The sequence below is a fragment of the Thermobia domestica genome, chromosome 18 (genome assembly GCF_964235325.1).
Source record: "Thermobia domestica chromosome 18, izTheDome1.hap1.1, whole genome shotgun sequence".
Classification (NCBI taxonomy): domain Eukaryota; kingdom Metazoa; phylum Arthropoda; class Insecta; order Zygentoma; family Lepismatidae; genus Thermobia; species Thermobia domestica.
Window position 1 is genome coordinate 94,941,818 of NC_137471.1, and position 19,196 is coordinate 94,961,013.

Genomic DNA, 19,196 nt, shown 5'->3' on the forward strand with positions numbered 1-19,196 from the left:
GTAAAAGACTTAAGTTGCGCGCGTACAAATTGCAACTGTTACATGAAATTAAACCTACCGATAAAATCGAAAGGTATGAGTTTGCTGCTGACTTTCTACACAGAATTGATTATGATTATCATTAAAAAAAAAAGATTCTCTTTTCTGATGAAGCCACATTTCTTGTCAGTGGAACAGTTAATCGTCATAACTGCAGAATTTGAGGGGCAGAGCATCCACATGAAGTTATTCAGCATCAACGTGACTCTCCCAAACTTAATGTCTGGTGCGGTTTGATGGAAGATCGTGTGGTTGGTCCTTTCATTTTTGTAGAAAAAGCAATAAACGGGGACGTTTACTATGACATGCTGACAGAGTACATCCTTCCCCAAATGGACGATATTGAGGCGGAAAAGGGGTTTGTCTTTTTCCAACAAGATGGCGGCCAACTTCATTACAGTAACCATGTGCGTGCGGCTCTTGACACTCGCTTTCCAGGAAGGTGGATAGGCAGGGCTGGCCCAATACCGTGGCCACCACGAAGCCCAAACTTAACCCCACTGGTGTTTTTCTTTTGGGGCCATATAAAAAATGTGTACAGTGAAAAGATCAGAGATATCAATCATTTACGGGAAAGAATCGTCGCGGCGGTTGGGACAGTTACACCTGAAATGTTGGTGAATATGTGGCGAGAAGTAGAATATCGTCTCGACGTGTGCGGGCCACAAATGGATCCCACGTTGAAGTCTACCAACATTAAACAAAACTTAAAGGAATTCTCTTTCATGATATGTACTCATTGATGTAAGTTTTCATTCATTATCCAATTAAATTTACACTTAAAACTAGGGAGTTCTTTTTCAAACACCCTGTATTGTAATAAACGTGTCCTTTGAGTAGATGAAAAGATCAGAGATAATTGGTCCCTAAAGTAAGACTTAACATGGTAGGCAGCAACAACCATGACACGTTTTGCGTGTTAGTGACTATGATCAAATGTTATTCTACGCCGATTAACCTTCGAGCCTCCGATTATCCTTTTTCTCATATCTATTTAAATGTCCCTTACTTTGTGAAAATTAAATTTTATTATATGTAGGTTTAATACTTAATAATCACATTTAAGTCGTATTAAATTTATATATAAAATGCAAATCCATTTTGAAAAAGCAAGAGACGTTTGACAAGACTTAAAAAAAAAAAACAGTAAAATCACATAATTAAAATTGTATTTTATTTCAAGGAAAACGAAAATGAATCTCCATATAAATTAATGGACTTTAAAAAAAAAGTGCTTAGGTACTCAGCACGTTTTCAAGTTGGGAATTTTAACTTACTCCTATGTCCCATTTTCAAGGCGTTCCATAGTGATATTTCATAGTTATAGTGCTCTTATAAGGAGGATGATTTTGAGAGTTCATTTTTGGTGGAAAATACTCTACAGAAGTGCAAAAAGCGAATGTTCCGTATTTAACTTATAGTTAAGGTAAGTCCAATAAACTTTGGAGCTGTTTAATATAATTTGTTCCTCTTCCCCTTCTCTCACCTAAATTAGTTCCGATAATCCATTAAAGTAGGAGGATGGATATACCCTTGGCACACATTTCATGGAATAAGTCGCACATGAAAAGGGTCAACAAGATTAGCGCAAGCTTCACATGTAACTTTCCGCAAAAATATTTTTAACAAAAGAAAGAAAAAATACTTTCTTTTTTTCTCGTTCTTTCTGTAGAGCTTTTCCACGTGCATTGGTCGAGGCATATGAAAAAATGACCCAAGCTTGTTCTCCATCTTCAATTGTAATCAGTTTCCATGGAAACTGCGGTAAGCAGCATCATTTTAAAGGGACAGATGTAATTAGGAAGGAAGTGAATTAGGGCGTAATTGCAAACATATTTCTTGTTTTCTTTGTTTTTATCTCTAGGATTGTGCGTTTATTCATCTTCTTAGAGAAAATGAAAATTTTTAAGCGTTACTATTTCATTCGTTATATTCAAAGTGTGTAATACATTCGTAAATTGTTTCCAACATTATAATGCTCATTTATCATCAATGCAGTGATTAAAACGTGGTTCATGTTCTTTGATTATTTTTGTTTTATAAATTAGCTTCAAATGTAAAGAATCTATCCCGTAAATGAACGCAACTTGTTATATAAAACATTGAAAATATACGAGATAATTTCAGTGTAAATCTAGTTCTTCATATTTATTGTATTATTATAACCCACTAAAGTCCTTTGTTGAATGAAAAGCATCAAAGTTTACTATGCTAATATTTGCAGTGTAATTTGACGTATCACTTCTAGAAATGGATTTACAGACTCAAGTGTCAATGACCTCGTATTCAAAAAAGAAATAATAACGCTTTTGATAAAACTCTTATCATTACTTGGGAAAATTTACAGACATTACAGGTAAAATGTCAGCGTATTATTTCTACACAAACTTGTTTGGCGTCAGTAGCAGTTATCATTTTCAAGAATACCATATCCACCCACTGCAGTAATTTAAAGTAATATTAACATAATCTCAAAAACCTCGATCTTTTCCATGTACGAGAAAAAGTAAAAGAAATAAATAAAATAAAAGAAATGAAATCTTTGAGTTTTACGTCCCACGGTTATGCCGGTTAGGCTAAAGGAGACGGTGATGATGAGTAATGAATGAAATGGTGGAATGAAGAAAGTGGGAGGAAACGGGAGAACCCCGAGGAAACCCACGCACGCGGTGTTTGTCCACCACAAAGTTCACTTGGCGGGGGCTGGGATCCAACCCGTGAACCCAAGCACCAGGGGTGAACGCTCTACCACTGAGCCACCGCGGCCCCTATAAATAAAAGATCATATAACCATGTTTGTACTTTATCCTTAAGTTATCATGTGGTTCGAATCGTTTGCCATGAAGATTTTTTTTTATATATATCGAAGAAGAGATTAAATTCTGACTGTGCTTAGTTCGGGTTGTAGGGTAAATACGAACGAATTTCCCAGTCCCACCGTCGCGCAAGGTGTTTCGCCCTATTAACACCATAGCCACGATTTCCATCTATTTTTAACATCTCCAGTACCATTCTTCTATCCGAACTAGCAAGAACAGAAATAAGTCAGCTAGGCCTACATAGAATTAAAAAATAATCAGGAAGTGAGCAAAAGTTGTAGATAGAAGGATGGTACTGGAGAAGCTAAAGAGAGGAAAGACCGTAACAGTTTGTTTTCTGTGACTAGAGCGAGGATAAGATATGAGACTTATTAGTGATGTAATGGAAATGTGGCAGAATAAAATGAAAAGAGAAGAGTGTGTTTGATGGAGGTGTTAAAATGAGAGAATTATTGTCAGAACGAAGATATTATTGACGAGGACTATACTGAATACAAGTTTGTCATTTTAAAACAAGTGACCCAATGTGAAGATATGATAATGTATCGAAATCAGCCATACGTTAATGGGACCAGTGAAGTTTTAAAATAAAAATCGGCTTCTGTTGAAAATGAGATTTGAATCATCACTAGAATTTACATCAGAGCCAAGTACCATCAACGAGAGTAGAACCCGAAACCATGTAGGCTACACAGGTAGTACATATGTTAACCGGTGGCTAACCATGCAGAGGCATAATAATAAAAATGCCTTTTTATTTTTTAAAACTATAGAGGATACAACAAACTACAAGTACGCATTTTAATTTTCTTCTTCAGAATTCGCTGTATGTAAATATTGGAAATACTGAGGTTGTTATAATACTGACTTCTTATTACCACATATTAAGAATGTTCAATGTGACTTCTCATAACCTAATTCTTATTTTAAAGATTCCAGATCCAGTTACATTGAAAGTTAGTTTATATATATATATACTGTTAATTGTCAGTAAATTATTTTAATAAATAATCGCAGATGGCCATCTGAAACCACTTACTCGAAATAGAAATCTCTTCGCCGTGTTCTTCACACTTACATGATACTTGGCTTTGGAATCTAGAATTATAAGAGAGGGTAAAAAAGAAACTTCATAAATTTTCTGTTGTCAGAATATTGAATCAGCGAGAAAGAAATTCCAATATCCTCATATCAATTGCTTTCCCAGTTCATTAGGAGGAACAGAACAATAGTATTGATTCTAGCATTAGGAATGCGTGTTAGAAGATTATGGATATTGTAATAATAGATTCATATTTCATTGTGTTGTAGGATTTTGTTTTGTACTTAGTTTCTTTTAGCGAGCAGCAGGTCATGTTCATTTTATATGTATTACACTTTTCTTTAAAAATTTATGTCTTCTTCAAATACTCGTAACTGAAGCTTAAGGTTGGTTTAAAGGGACAAGTTCTGCCGATAGATGACACCACAGTCTTCGTATCTCTCCCATGTATTTTTTGTCTTTCACGAAAATTCACAATTTCTCTTACAAATTTCAACCTACAGATTTCAAATTTTTTGAAAAGGAACTTCATAATCTATGGAAGGCAATAGTCCGTGCCGATTTTTTATTTAGAATTTTCTTCATTGTTGAAATGGCTTGATTGTTGAAATGGATATCCAAACCTTTAACAATCGAACTGTTTCAACAATGAAGAAAATTCTAAATAAAAAATCGGCATGAATTGTTCCCTTTAATAGGTTATAAAGTTCTTTTTCTAGAAATTTGAAGTCTCTAGGTTGAAATTTATAAAAGAAATTGTAAATTTTCATGAAAGGTAAAAAATACATGGGACAGATACGAAGACAGTAGTGACATCTATCGGCAAAACTTGTCCCTTTACACTAGCCTTAACTAACATCGGTTTTCTGCCTTGATACTGGTTTAGTATTTCATTTTTGTGTGCGTGTTTCTTTAACGTCGGATAATTAACAGTTGAAAATCCTATGTATAAAAGAGTACGAAATGAATGAATTGTTTTTGTTAATAAAAGACCATCTTCTGAGAATAAAATGAATAATAAGTACAAAAAGCAAAGGGCAACTCATTCTTTAATATTTTACATACCTCAGAGATTTTATAAAAAAGAATCGTTCTAATTTTCCTTTTGCCTTCTTTAAACTTCGGATTTTTTTCATGGTCCCGAATATCTTAGTTCGCCGCATGTCTGAGAAATGATACATTAAAAGCACCCTTCGCGATAAAGAAAATAGAAATAATAAAATAGGTCTACGAAACACAATTCTGTAGTTTACTTTGGTTAAAACTTATATATAAGTAAGAGAACATGGTGGTAAACCCTGTCGGTGTAAACGGCTGAAGGAATAGCTGGATTAGTGTAGCCTGACAACAATCATGTGATCGATGGCTAAATGCACCGTAATAAATTCTTATATAATCAAATACAGAAAGCAATAGATAGAAATAATTTATTCCCGACCAACTGTTGGAAATGGATGTTAATACAGTGTAGTGTTAGTTAAAACTTCCTGCAATTTCAGCATTTCAGACATCAAATCATTGCTGTTGAGTTAAAAGCAAAAGTTGAAAACAACTGCTATGTAGCTTTCAAACTTTAAATCTTCGTAGATCGCATGGGCACTAGGAAGCTCGGAAAAGGTGAATTTTCGGATATCTAATTTTAATATAATAGTTCGGATACTAATGAAGGGAGAAAGATTGAGAAAGTCCTGTACTTGTGTTTTTTCTTCACTCCGCGCAAAAAGTCGAAAGTTTGAAAAAATATGACCAAAGTCACCAATTAAAAATGCTTTTTATGCTCAAATTTTGAAGACTCAGAAGTTTTCGCCTTGTAATAGCATGAAATTACTTTATTTAAGTAGCTTATTTATTGTGGAGATACTTTGAAAATTATAGCAATACATGTTGAGTTCCCACATATGGCCTAAAATTAGTGAATTTTACTGTTTTTTTTTTTCAGTATTACAAACAGACATACTCTTGTAATAAAAAAAAATATATAGCCTACGATTCCATTTTTGTACCCTTTTGTTCTAGAGAGTGATTTTACATATTTTCTATTTGATATGAAATCAGCTTACAGCTTTTCACCCATTTCGCAAAACGAGCCGATCTCACCAAGAGAGAGGTGGTGGCAGCAATTAGAGCTCCATTGACGCTCTACCCAGCTATCCAACCATTTAGAGCTGTTAAATTATATTGTTCCAACGTTATCAGTCAAGAGCGTCATCTTGAAATCGAATTTCTGCTGGTTCCTATTTTTCAGTATTTTCCTGTAACCTAACTCTGGTAGGTGTTGTATCTTAGTCAACAACATGTTCTCAAAATGATAGAAGAATTTTCGCTGTCCGATGCTTTCATTAATGATCTAGTAAATGCTGCGTTGTTTCCAAGTTCTTAAAGACGTGCTTTCTGCCATATTTCACTGAGTGGTATCTCTTAACTCCCTCAAATTGGCATATAAATACCTACTTTCCTACACTGCTGTTAGTGTTGCGATAAAGCCCTGCCAGTAAGACTTTAAAGCTTCTATTTAACGTATAACGAAAATTTTATAGATATTAGTGGAATGTCGTTTTTTTTTTTTAATTATTTTTTTTTAATACTCTGCGTTTAGTGAATGTGTACTCGGGATCCCGGCTTGAGGGAGTTAATATCGAACGTAACAGTAGAATACTTCTTCGCATTGTAAGTGACTAGTATAGTATCTTCAGTTCATTCGTAGGACTCGTTTGAGAAATAAACAACCGTAAAATGCCATACACATGTCAATTATCGGGAATGACTGGACCCATCAATCCAGTAAGAGAAACTTGTGTAATTTGGGTAATAACGTGTTTATTTTAGAATTGGGTTACAGGAAAATGCTGAAAGCTGGTAATCAGCAGACGAAGGGATAATCTCTTAGAACTTTTATGGCTCCCTCAATAAATTTGATGCCAAGGACTACATTGAGCTGATTGATTGGACGAAATATAAGCTATTATCCCCTCCAATGATAGAAAGTTTAAAAACAGAAAAGTGCGGACAAGATAACAATATGCGGATAAGGCTTGATCTGCCTCGAAATCTGAAATCTGCTACTATGTTTTAATATTGTTCAAGTATTATTGTCCATAATGTTTTTTTTTTCTTCTTAAGTTTATCATTATGCGTTTGAAATATTGTTTTTCCTAAACGTTTCTAGCTCCTCTCAGCCATCTATTTTGTTGTCCCCCGTCGTCAGAAAGACGTAAAGAAATATGTTTGTTCCGTAATTCAACTTAGCAGACGTTTCCCTCCGTTTTTTCTTCAGTTGTTTATTTGCCATTTCTTTCTGGAGAGGAACTGCAGCAAAATCTACTATTCTGCATAATGATGCTGTTTATCTTGTCCTTGTTTTTCTTTCTTTTTCTTCGGTTCTTTTGCTTTCGTAGCTGAGCTTCCTTTATTCGGGATGTTTTTATTGTTGCTGTTGAAAATTATATATATTGCTAACGGTATATATATTAAAAAGTATACCTTTCTGGCAAAAAAAAGAAAAAAAAACTTTTGTCTTCCCAGTTTGTAAAGTCCCAGTCCGTTACTCATATTAAAGGGATATTTGGTATATATGTTTTACAATCAAATACCGTGTACTCTTCTGTGTTGTTATCTACTGAAAACTATGCACAGAAATTGTACTTCATCATTCTATGTGATACTTTCAGGTTTATAAGGTTGATCTTAACCTAATTCAGACTCGTATCATCGTTTAGCATTTCATCAGCAATTCAGAATCGTACGAAAATTCAACTAATTGCTGAACAAAGTAAACCAATTTATTATTACGAAACAATTTCGCCAACTATGATTTCGTCAGATAATATCCGAAGCTGTCACAAGATATTGGTTTTGTAATAATAATAAATTGATTTGCTTTGCTCAGCGATTAGTTTATTTTGTTAATTATATTCTTATATAAATAAAAAAAGAGTTTGTTTGTGTGTCTGTATGTGTGCTATCTGTGTGCGGTCTGTGCCCTAGACCAAGACGAAACGTTTTTTCTAAAATTCGAACCAGGGGGTCGTTTGCCGGGACATGTAAAAGTAGTAGAAAATGACCGATATTAGTGTCAAATTTGTAGTTTTTGTGGTCGCTGAGATCAATGGTAAAACTCCGATCGCATTAACTTCCAAATTCACCCCATTCGGTTGCGGGCCAAGGGTTACCGGGAGGGGATACGGAGACATGTAAAAATAATCCAAAATGGGCGATAGTAGTGTCAAATCCATAGTTTTCGCAGTCGCTGAGGTGAATGGAGATACTCCCACAGGCGTTGACTTCCAAATGCAGCTCCCATGTGAAGAATGGGTATTTTAAGCTAGTAGTATATAATAGGGAAAACTATATAATGGAGAATATTACAGTAGAATTACATGACTCAGTAGGCTTATCCTACCACTTCAGTTTTTCTTCAAGTAGTGTTGGGCTAGTAAACAGTTGCTTTTTGGTTCATTTTGAATTTTCGAAATAGTGAAATAAATGTCTGCACAGTATTCTGATAGACCGTGATATATATATATATATATATATATATATATATATATATATATATATATATATATATATATATATATATATATATATATATAATATAGACCTATATATTGTTGCTTTTTTTTAATATCCGTATTATAAAAGAAAAATGCCTCTGATAAATAAGCAACAATTAATACTCGCCGCTTCACTGCGTAGCTGCCTATCTGACGTTAATAAATGGTTCTGGCATACAGACAATTTACAAATTTAAAACTATTGTGACAATTTAATTGCATCTTATGAACTGCATTGTTTCAATTTCAAGTATTTCAAACTAACGCAAGGACTGTAGGGATTTAACCATATTTAGATTTGTGCATTAATATTTGTGTCTTTCTACAGCAATACATTATGATGATTAGACTGCAACTTAAATGGTATTGTTTCAATTTAATAATTTGAAAATCGATAGTGATTATGCTGAAATGAACGTGTTTTGCTGTTTATTAACACAAGGGCCATAACCATATTTAGATTTGAGCATTAATATTTGTGTAACCGCAATTTAGTTGGTTGGAAACATTTACGTACATTTAATATAATGTAAACAATTATAACTTTCTATATACATAAAAATGAAAGTGTCTGTGATTGCTACTTCATCAGTCTTGAACCACCCAACCGATCTCGAACAAATTTTCAACATAGATGAGGTTCCGGCCTGGGATGATTTTCATCGTTTCAATTTGATGGTGCAACCTAGGGTTAAAGAAGGGTGAGAGATATTAAAAATGCTCGAAAATGACCAATAATAGTATCAAAACCATAGTTTTCGGGGTTGCTGAGATGAACAATGACACTTTCGATGCCGTTTAAATCCAAATTCGGTGCCGCACCTTGGGGAATGGGGAGATATATAAAAATGATCGAAAATGTCCGATATCAGTGCCTAATCCATAGTTTTCGGGGTCGCTGAGACAAACAGTGACACTTTCGATGCCGTTTAAATCCAGATTTATCCGTTTATTTCCAAAATAATCTTCCCTCGCGAAGAACGTGTATTCTGCTAGTTAAAGATAATTTTAATCTATAGTTAATAGCGAGCCGAAGTCTGGAGAACAACTAGTGTACATAATATGAAATAAGTAACTTTGCTGTACATCTTTAATTTTTTTCTGTCATTCTTATGAGTTTAAATTTTATATAATGTAATCGATGTTGAATTTCTTTTCTTATCCACTATTCATAACTAAATTATATGCTAATGTATTGATCTAGGATGGAAAAGAAGTGGAATGTAAACTGAAGTTTTATACATTACTCATATTAGTTCAATATGAGAAAAAATGTAACTAAGCGCTGGACATGGGGGCGGGGATTATTATAATACTTTTCTTCTAGAGATATAACACAGGAGACGTGTAAAAACTGATAATTTGATACCTGTAAACTTCATTTTATATTCCTCATTATTTTAGTTCAGATAGAATACTGTTGTTTATACGCTAGATTGGGCTTTGGTTTGTTGTAATGTGAAAATTAACTTCAGTCTATTGGTCTGTATATGTCGATCAAAACTTGAATTACAGACTGGATCTGGACATGAATTTCGTACGGGTATTAATGACAGAAGAGCTCTATTCAGTTTTATACTTCCTTCAAGTAAGAAATATTTCAAGAAAGTAATAAAAGGAACTGTGTAGTAGAGTAGAGGAAAAGTAGATGGAAATTTTAGAAGAGATCCTTGTCAATAGCTGTGCGCGAACGGTGGACTTTTGTGTGATTATTCAGTTAGAGTGAGTTCACGAACGTAACTTTTTTATATCCATCGTTTGCAGTACGGAAAGCGAGCGTCGTCGTGACCCATCGACTCCTGAGGTCACACTTTGAGTCATTTCCGTAGAGCGAAACGCGGCGACCACCCTTAGCTATCAATACCTAGTGTTCAAGTCGATGCGATACATTAAAACTCCAGGAAGAATTTTTACAGCATTGAATAATTCGGTACGTGCTACCAATGTAAGTTGCAGTTCAAATGGCATGACCTTTGTACGATCCCATCTTGGAATGTTATGAACCGTAATGGTATGTATGAAGAACTGTAGTGTGTAGAAATGCATTCCTATTACGGAGACAGTTTGTAATACAGTATGTGGAAACCTCTGTCGTTTTATAATGCATTCCCTTTTAAAAGTAATATAGAAATAGAATCAGTAAAGTAAATAAAATGTGTTAGGGTCGTTCTAAAAGTTATATTCCAGGTAAAACAATACATGAATGAGGATGTAATTGCCCAGTGGTGCAGAAGTATTACGAATCTGATATTTTTATACAGGCAGCAAGATAGCGAACTAACTTGGTTGTTTACAAGTGACGTCAAACATAATGACCGTATTGTTAGAGATACTTCTTTTAATGTCCTATATGAAGAAAAATTGAATATTAAAGAATGTTTTAATAAACATTGCTGAGTTGTTAAGAATTACTGTTTGAGGATAACAACGTATAACAAAGAATACGATGAATTCATGATCCGAAAATCTAACTCATTTTACTTTTATTTGTGGTTTTCTACAATGCTTGTGATGTTCTGCATTCGAGGTTATTATCACAACATTTTTTTACACTAGTTTCTACCAAAATGTGTACATTTACCTGTGTTGAGAGACGACAAATATTACCCCACTCATATAAAGAATCTTCTGGATCTCTCTGAATACTGTTATTGTGAACATGGCTGATTGTGCAGAATTTCTACGGTCAGGGATGAAACGAAGCTTTCAAAAAATGTCCTTCATATTTGATTTTCAGTTTATTATGTATTTTGTTATTTGCTTTATTTTTCAAGATGAAAGTGGACTGTCTTTGTCCATTTTGATCTCTACGAAAATGGGGAAAAGCGGAAGGGGAAAAAATTAAGGCAAAGCACATTACCAAACATGTAATAGATAATGGCCATTGGGAATTAAGAACAAATATCAAAGGGACATAGAGAACACATCATTTGTGTCTTAAGGGAATATGTAGGGCGCAGCTAGAGAAGAAATGTATTTAAAATCCCTTCCTTAGCTGTATCTTCTATCTCTTTTCTCTCTCTCTACGCAGTACACAAACACACACACTCACATCAAGAAACGATTTACTCGAGCAAGGTTTGACCATTTTCCCTGTTCACAGGTCTAATATCCAGGTTCTTGCAATGGACCTTTGTGGATGTGGACTGAGAATTCCGTCTGTACATAATACAAGAGGGAAGTTGCAAGAGAAAAACCAGAGAGAAGGTCCCAATTTTCAAGGGCACGAGGAATGCGAGCGAGAGGGTGCCACACACAAGAAGGTGGGGTACGATGACTGCTATTACAGACGCTCCCCTACCAAAACAAAAAAACAGGGGAACGTGCTTTGAAGTACCATCACATATTAATGAATCTACAGGAGGGTCATCGTAATTTGTATGCCACAACACATGTATACAAGCATTCCTTTACAGTTTATTTTCATTTGTTACTTGCAGGTTCTCATATTTCTCTTCCTCTTACCCTGTTTGTGCATTTCGCGCATCCGTTTTATAAGTGGCTCGGTCAGCACTGTTGTTTTAATGTGATATGTGGTTCTGACTTCCCCCAACAAACAGCATTACTGCTAAAGCACCGAGTGTCACTAACGAGCAGGCATAAAGTGGAAGAGTATGTAAATTAAGAAAATATTAAATTTCTTCCTTCTCTTTTTTATCTTGAATTATTGAAACCTTAGGCCATTGATGTGGCTGCTCAATAGCGGTGTTCTACTTCACATGGTGGAAGTTCTTATCAAAACTTAAATGAGACTCTTATACTGTCTTGGGTTTTTACACAAATACGTTCTCTGTTTTTAAGCTTCCATGGTCATTGTTAACAATAATTTTAAATGAATCAGTAATATTTTTATGTTGGTAGTCGTTTCACTGGCAATAACTACTACGTTAGAAGATATTGATTCTATACTCGCTGCACTCTTTAACTCTTGCCCTTTCGCGTCAGTACTACTTGCAGTATAGTTTGTGCTACCCTTAATGGGCCTGCGCTACAAATCTCGTTGATTCTCAGGCTCATTTGGATTCGCGTTCACTAATTTCAATGCTACTTACAAGGAGACTAACTGAAGTGTCACTCACCGATTTGGATTGTACTTTGCACAGTTGTAGAACATCGAAAAATAATCGACACGTATTTTTTGTTTCGGTAATGTTGAAGATTTAAGGATAGAAACCACCCTTTGAACTTTAGCGGTGGTCTCCAAGCATAGACCGAAAACAGTCATTTAATTTAAAAGAAAACATACTGCCAGGTTGGGGGGGGGATAGGACAGCTGATTCAGAATCTGACGTCAAAATTACAAAATTCAAAATGGCGGATCCAATACAGTGATTACAATTACAAAATGTCTTCTGGTTTGAAATTCTCTGCAGTTAGCCAAGAACAATTATAGTTGGCAGGGGTTACTACGAGAAGGTTGCAGACCGATTTGAAACCCCTTTCTATTGATTTAAAACCCATTTATTTTAATTGAAATGCTTGATTAAAGTGAGTATCTGTACCTCTCTCTATTCGGGGTGCTTATGTATAGTGAGTTCCCTCGCCTCTCACTATGTCAGAACTTCATATATCCTCAATTGTTGTAATTATGAATTTATTGAGAATTAATCAGTGATTTGGATCTGAATTATAGTATTACGGAGATGTAAATTTATGTTATAATTGTAGAGAACAATATCACCAAATTGTATCAAGAAGTTTTTCCACGACCTAAAGACGAACTCATCAAGAGGCTGAATCCTATCAGTTGTTAGTGCAGAATGGTTTCTATTCTGAGGTATTCTTTTGTTCGTAAAATAGGTTGAAAAGTTGATGAATTGTGATCACTCCACGAATCTAATAGCAAAATGGACTTTATATTAGTCATGTCGGTCCCGACGTCCCCCACAGGGGACACCGGGACCGACATGGTTAGACATTGGGAGAAAACCATGATCTTACAAGACCTGATGTTAATTTTCCCGAATGTGATGCTTTCACAGCGGTGATAACATCATTTTCAGAAATTAAAGGCTATATGGTGTAGCTATGAGTCATGGATTTATTGACTGTGCCACACTTTCTACTGATGTGTTCCTGTAAACGTTCTAGTGAGAAGTGCAGAGACTCACTTTAATCAAGCATTCCATTAAAAGAAATACAGAAGGGGTTTCAAATTGGTCTGCAACCTCCTTCCGGTAATCTCTGCCAACTATAATTGTTCTTGGCTAACTGCAGAAAATTTCAAACCAGAAGACATTTTGTAATTGTAATCACTATATTGGATCCGCCATTTTGAATTTTGTAATTTTGACGTCAGATTCTGAATCAGCTCCCTCCCCCCCCTCGTCAATATGTTTTCTTCTAAATTAAATGATTGTTTTCGGTCTATGCTGAGAGATCACCCCTAACGTTCAAAGGATGGTTTCTACCCTTAAATCTTCACCATTGCCGAAAAAAAGGGCCAATTATTATTTGATCTATTTGGTTTTTAATTCGTGCGGTTGGTACGCACACATTGAAGCTGTAGTTCAAACACAAAATACATAAATACCTTAAGAAAAATATTGTCCATCGCTAGCCACCACTTTCGCCCATCTGTCAGGCAATGCACGGATTCCGTGGCGAAAGAAGTCCTCATCCTTGGAAGCGATCCAGTCAGAGACCCATGTTTCGATATCTTCTGAAGAAGTAAACCGCTGTCCAATCAAATCGTTGTTCATGCAATCGAACAAGTAGTAGTCCGAAGGAGCAACGTCTGGTGAATACGGCGGGTGGGGTAAAACTTCCCATCCGACATTTTCTAAATAGGTTTTGACCGGTTTTGCGACATGTGGGCGAGCGTTATCATGTTGAACAATAAGTTTATCATGTCTGTTCTCCCATTCTGGTCGTGTTCTGGCCAGAGCTTGCTTCAAACGCATTAATTGTCGTCGATAACGTTCTCCATTCATAGTTTCACCCGGTTGCAGCAGCTCATAGTACACCACACCTTTCATATCCCACCATATGCACAGCATAACCTTTGCACAGTGAATATCTCGTTTTGGTTGTGATGGACCTGGTTCACCTGGTTTCACCCACGCCTTTTTTCGTTTAGGGTTCTCGTAATGGATCCACTTCTCATCACCCGTAATAATTCGATGCAGAAACCCCTTTCTGCTCTGTCGTTGAAGCAGCAATTCGCAAATGGTTTTTCGTCTTTCAACGTCTCTGTCTTTCAATTCATGTGGAACCCAATGTGACATCTTTTGAATCATTCCCATGGCTTTCAAGCGTTTGGAGACTGTTGTTTGATCAACGTCTAATGCTGCTGCAAGTTGTTCCTGCGTTTGACACGAATCCTGCTCGAGCAATGCTGTCAATTCTTCGTCTTGAAATTTTTTTGGCTGTCCAGCTCGCTCTTGGTCTGCCAAACCGAAATCACCACTTCTAAACCGTGCAAACCACTTCTGACACGTTCGCTCAGCTAGAGCATGGTCACCATACACTTCCACCAAAATACGATGACTTTCAGTCGCACTTTTCTGCATGTTAAAGTAATGCAGCAGGACACCCCGCAAAAACACTTTATCAGGCACAAATTGCGCCATGTTCACTTAACTACAAACTGGTGTTGTTGACGCTTTAATCCACTGCCCTATACTACGAACGATACGCGATGACAGGGGTTTGCAACACATGTGTGGATACACGGAACTGTGGGACGCTCCGTTCGTTGCGCCATCTCTTGTCCACCCGCACGAATTAATTCCTAGACCAAATACAAGTGTGCAAAGTTTCATTCAAATCGGTGAGTGACACTTCCGTAAGTCTCCTTGTTAGTCTTGTTACTTGGGCTCGCTGTTCTCAGTAGGGCTCAGTTGAGTGCTAGTCTCGAATTTGTGAGCGTTGGGCTCGCGAGTTCGGACATTTCTGGCTATAGCTAATGGATAAATTTGTTATGAAGTCTCCTAATTTAGTAATTTCTATGCGTTTTCGTGAATTAGTGAAATTCACGAGCATTTGTTTGTTTTTCTACTTTATCCTTAATTATATTCATTAAAATTCGTTCTTTCATACACTCTCAAATATTCCTACAGTGTCGCAACGCTAAGAATTGTCTGTTGTACCAGATTAACGAGAAGAAGCAAGGTAAAATAAATCCAGTGGAGAAACTAATCTTCTGTGCCATGTAATTGTTTCTACGTTACCGATTACTCAGAGTCTACTTGGAAGCATTTAACCTTGGAAATTATCTGATAGTAAATCATCATCATATACGGTACAGTACTCCAAATGTGGCATAGACATCCTACATTATACTGACTATAAAACAGAAGGTTTTGTTTGTTTTGAGCTTGTTTCTTTTCAGCTTCAAAAATATATGCGGCATTGATATATATAATTAAACAAAAGCTGTTTCTACAGCATTACCTTTTCTCAGAATCAGTACTTCTGTAGTATTTTTAGACTTCCAAACTGTGCTGTACCTAAGTGTTAGAAGTCTTATAGCACGGGTATGTCAATCCGTCTGTCGACAGGCATCAGAGCAATTATGGTAAGAGATATATAAAGAAGCATATTTTTGCAATTGATTCAACGTCTCAAGTTCCGTCTCCTCCGTTAACTCTCAATTCAACATGGGAGTGTTGAATTAGGTATTCCCGGTTTTAACACTTATCACCATGAAGCAAGAACGGTAATAGATAGCAACAATCGGTTTTCTGTCATCTGTTCAGGGTTTCAAGAAAACATACAGTCACAACCCGCAAAACTACCAAAACCGAAAATGGTTAAAATGTACTAGTACTTACGGTTTCAGTCTTGATTTCCATAGAGCAAAAACGGTAAGAGATATCAAGAAGCCTTTTTATGCAATCGATTCACCGTCCCAAGAATATATTTCGTCTCCTCCGTTGACCCTCTATTCAAACCGGAATTGATAGAAATCAACCGTTTTCTGTTTCAACGTTGGTCCCCATAGAACAAAAATGACCACAGGTAGTGACAAATAGTTGTTTGCATCTTGAGATAGCGTGACATAACCAACCACAAGTCTACCAAATCCAGAAGTAGTTGAAATTTGCTTGAGACAAGCACTTCCCGTTTCAATACTTATATCCATAGATCAAACACGAAAAGAGAGATCGTGTTTTTTTTTTTTAATTTTTTTTATTTTATTGTATTTTATTTTTATTTATTTATTATTTTGTAATCGATTCACCGTCCTAAGAATAGATTTCTGGTTTCAGCTTTTATCGCTATATAACGTAAATAATAAAAAGTAGCGGGTAATGGCTATCTTATATGGATTCAGAGTCCAAGGAACGTGTTTTATCTTTGATTTTATTCCTCTTTTTCAACCAGTAGTTATAGGTGTAATGCTTCAAGTTTGAGTATTGAATTCGTATAGTTTGAAAATTCTTCACACTACGAAACGTAACTCACTTGTTTTACTTAATACTTAGCAGTATGTAGATTTGCATTTAAGGTAAAAACCTTAAATAATTACTAAGATTAACGAAGTTGGTCTTTAGAAAACAGAGTACTCAATGCTGGATCATAAGCGATAAAATTCATGAATTTGATCCCAGTGCTGAATGTACTGTCTGTGTATAGATGTTATTTTTGTGAGAGTTCCACTTGTATAGGAGCAGAACAAGAGAGAATGGAACTAAGTAAAAAATAAACATGAAATGAGTAAAATTAATAAAAGTTATTTGCACTTACATAATTATGCAATAATCCATTTATAAAGGTCAAGGAAAGGTATCGTGTTATTATTCAAATTGTGATACGAATAGTTACCTTTTCTTTTTTTAAATCATGTTAAAAAATTAGTTAGCAATCGACTTATATATTGATATTACCAAACTCTTCTTTTGCTACTTTTGTTTTTCTTAATCGACATATGAAATGTTTCCATCCTTATTCGAGATAGCCATAAATCTATTTAAACTTCTGCTTTGTGTTGTGAATTTGATCATTGTTTTAAATTGCGTTCTACTGTTTTAACTCTGATGTTCACAAATATTGGTTTCCATTCATTGATTTATAAAATTCAGAGGGATATACCAATTTTAAAAAGCAAATAAACAAAATAGCATCTTCTTAGGTAAAAAAACAGTGCAATTCGATTGAACTTTGCTTAAAACAAATTTAATTCCATCAAAATTTTATGAAACCAAACTGAATTTTGAAGTCTTGAATTTCAGTATTATTTTGACTAGTTACTTGTATTGATTTTGACATTTAAAACGTCAGTAGTATATATAAGCTATTTTACCTTCGACTTAACAAAAAAGGAAAAAGAGAAGGAGGAGGAATGTTTACTTGAAGTAGTGCTTTTTGAAAAAAGTTTCCATTCTCTTTTTATTACTTCTTATAGTATCCTCAAACTTATTGGACAGTAATTTTCACGTGAGTTTCTTCTCGTATATGTTTAGAAGCACATGTGCCAGTCTGCTTGTCTCCTCTTTCATTTCCGTCATATGTAGTAAAAGTGAAAAGGAAGAAAAAAACACCAGGTGACGCCCGTTCTAATTTGGACTTTACAACTTGCTCGACTACGCCCTTGGTTCTTTGCCAGCAAATGTGAACTTCTAACTGGTGAATGGCAATGCGCCAGTGACCTTAGTTATACCCATGTTCTGATAAAGGTGCCGCGCTCTGCAGCGGCATCGAATTAGAACCTTTGACTTTCCTTACTCAAATACCATTGAGCGAGATTTTTTTCTTTTTTTTAAGGGAAGAAAAATAGTGACAGCCAAAAGCAAAAGTGGTATGCAATTCCTGAGGAAGTTTTCTATTCAAGATAAAACGAATTCTTTTAAGCTGGAGTGACTAATTAGACTTCGCATGAGAATTAGGTATTCATTGTGCACGTTAATTTTATTAGAGCTGCAATACTGGAAGACAATTCACACTAATCAACCAGTTGTCACAGTGTTAATTTTGGTTGGCAAGAAAACTCAATTCCACTCGGGTTAGATACGAGAGCTTACTTTCAAAAGTCATAGGGCTCAGAATTCAAGTTCCAACTAAGATATGATTTTTGTGATTAATTTAAATGAGATGGGGTCTATTATTATAAAGTGTAACAAAGTCTGAATAAAGTTTCAGTTCCATATAACAAATACAGTTACTATAAATACTTCTGCGCTAGGCTGAATATCACTTAATCGAATCTTTAATCTGTCTCTATGTCGTTTTGATTAGGATTTGAGTTTTCAACTCATCTTTTGGTCATTTTGACCTTCCTGTCCTTTCAAACAAGAACAACAAAACGAAGCACTCTTCGTTATTACCAGTTTGACTCTACCAGAGAAACTCTCAATTAAAAACACAAGCTTGAGATTTCAAAGTTGCGAGTTCCTGATTCGTAGACGTGTTGCGACTAATTACTAATACTAGCACATTTCAAATGCTTATTGTGTGTTTTTCTAAACTGAAGCTATTATACTTAAATATTAGGGACTAATATGGTAGTAAATAAAAGGTAAAATGTAAAGAAGTCACATAACTTAGTGCTACCAAGTAAAGTAATGTTATTTTCTTGTATATTGTTTATAGTTGGGAAATTCGAAAAAACACACCCAAGGCTATTACCATTGTGTTTCTCATTGTACTTTCAATGGTATGGTATTTTTTTCAGTGTATTTTCTGAATTCTAGGACACTTTCTTTTTCAGTCATTAATTTTTCATTCTGTTTTATGAAGAAAATGACACTAATTGTATTTGAACTTACTTTTGGTAAAAGTTGTAGTGCTTGACACTTGTCT

The 19,196-nt window shown here is 35.2% G+C and overlaps 1 protein-coding gene across 2 annotated transcripts in view; it reads left to right on the top strand.

Moving 5' to 3' along the window:
- Eip63E (cyclin dependent kinase Eip63E) overlaps positions 1–19,196 on the top strand; it is a 943,842-nt gene that overhangs the window by 795,909 nt on the left and 128,737 nt on the right. The window lies entirely within an intron of this gene.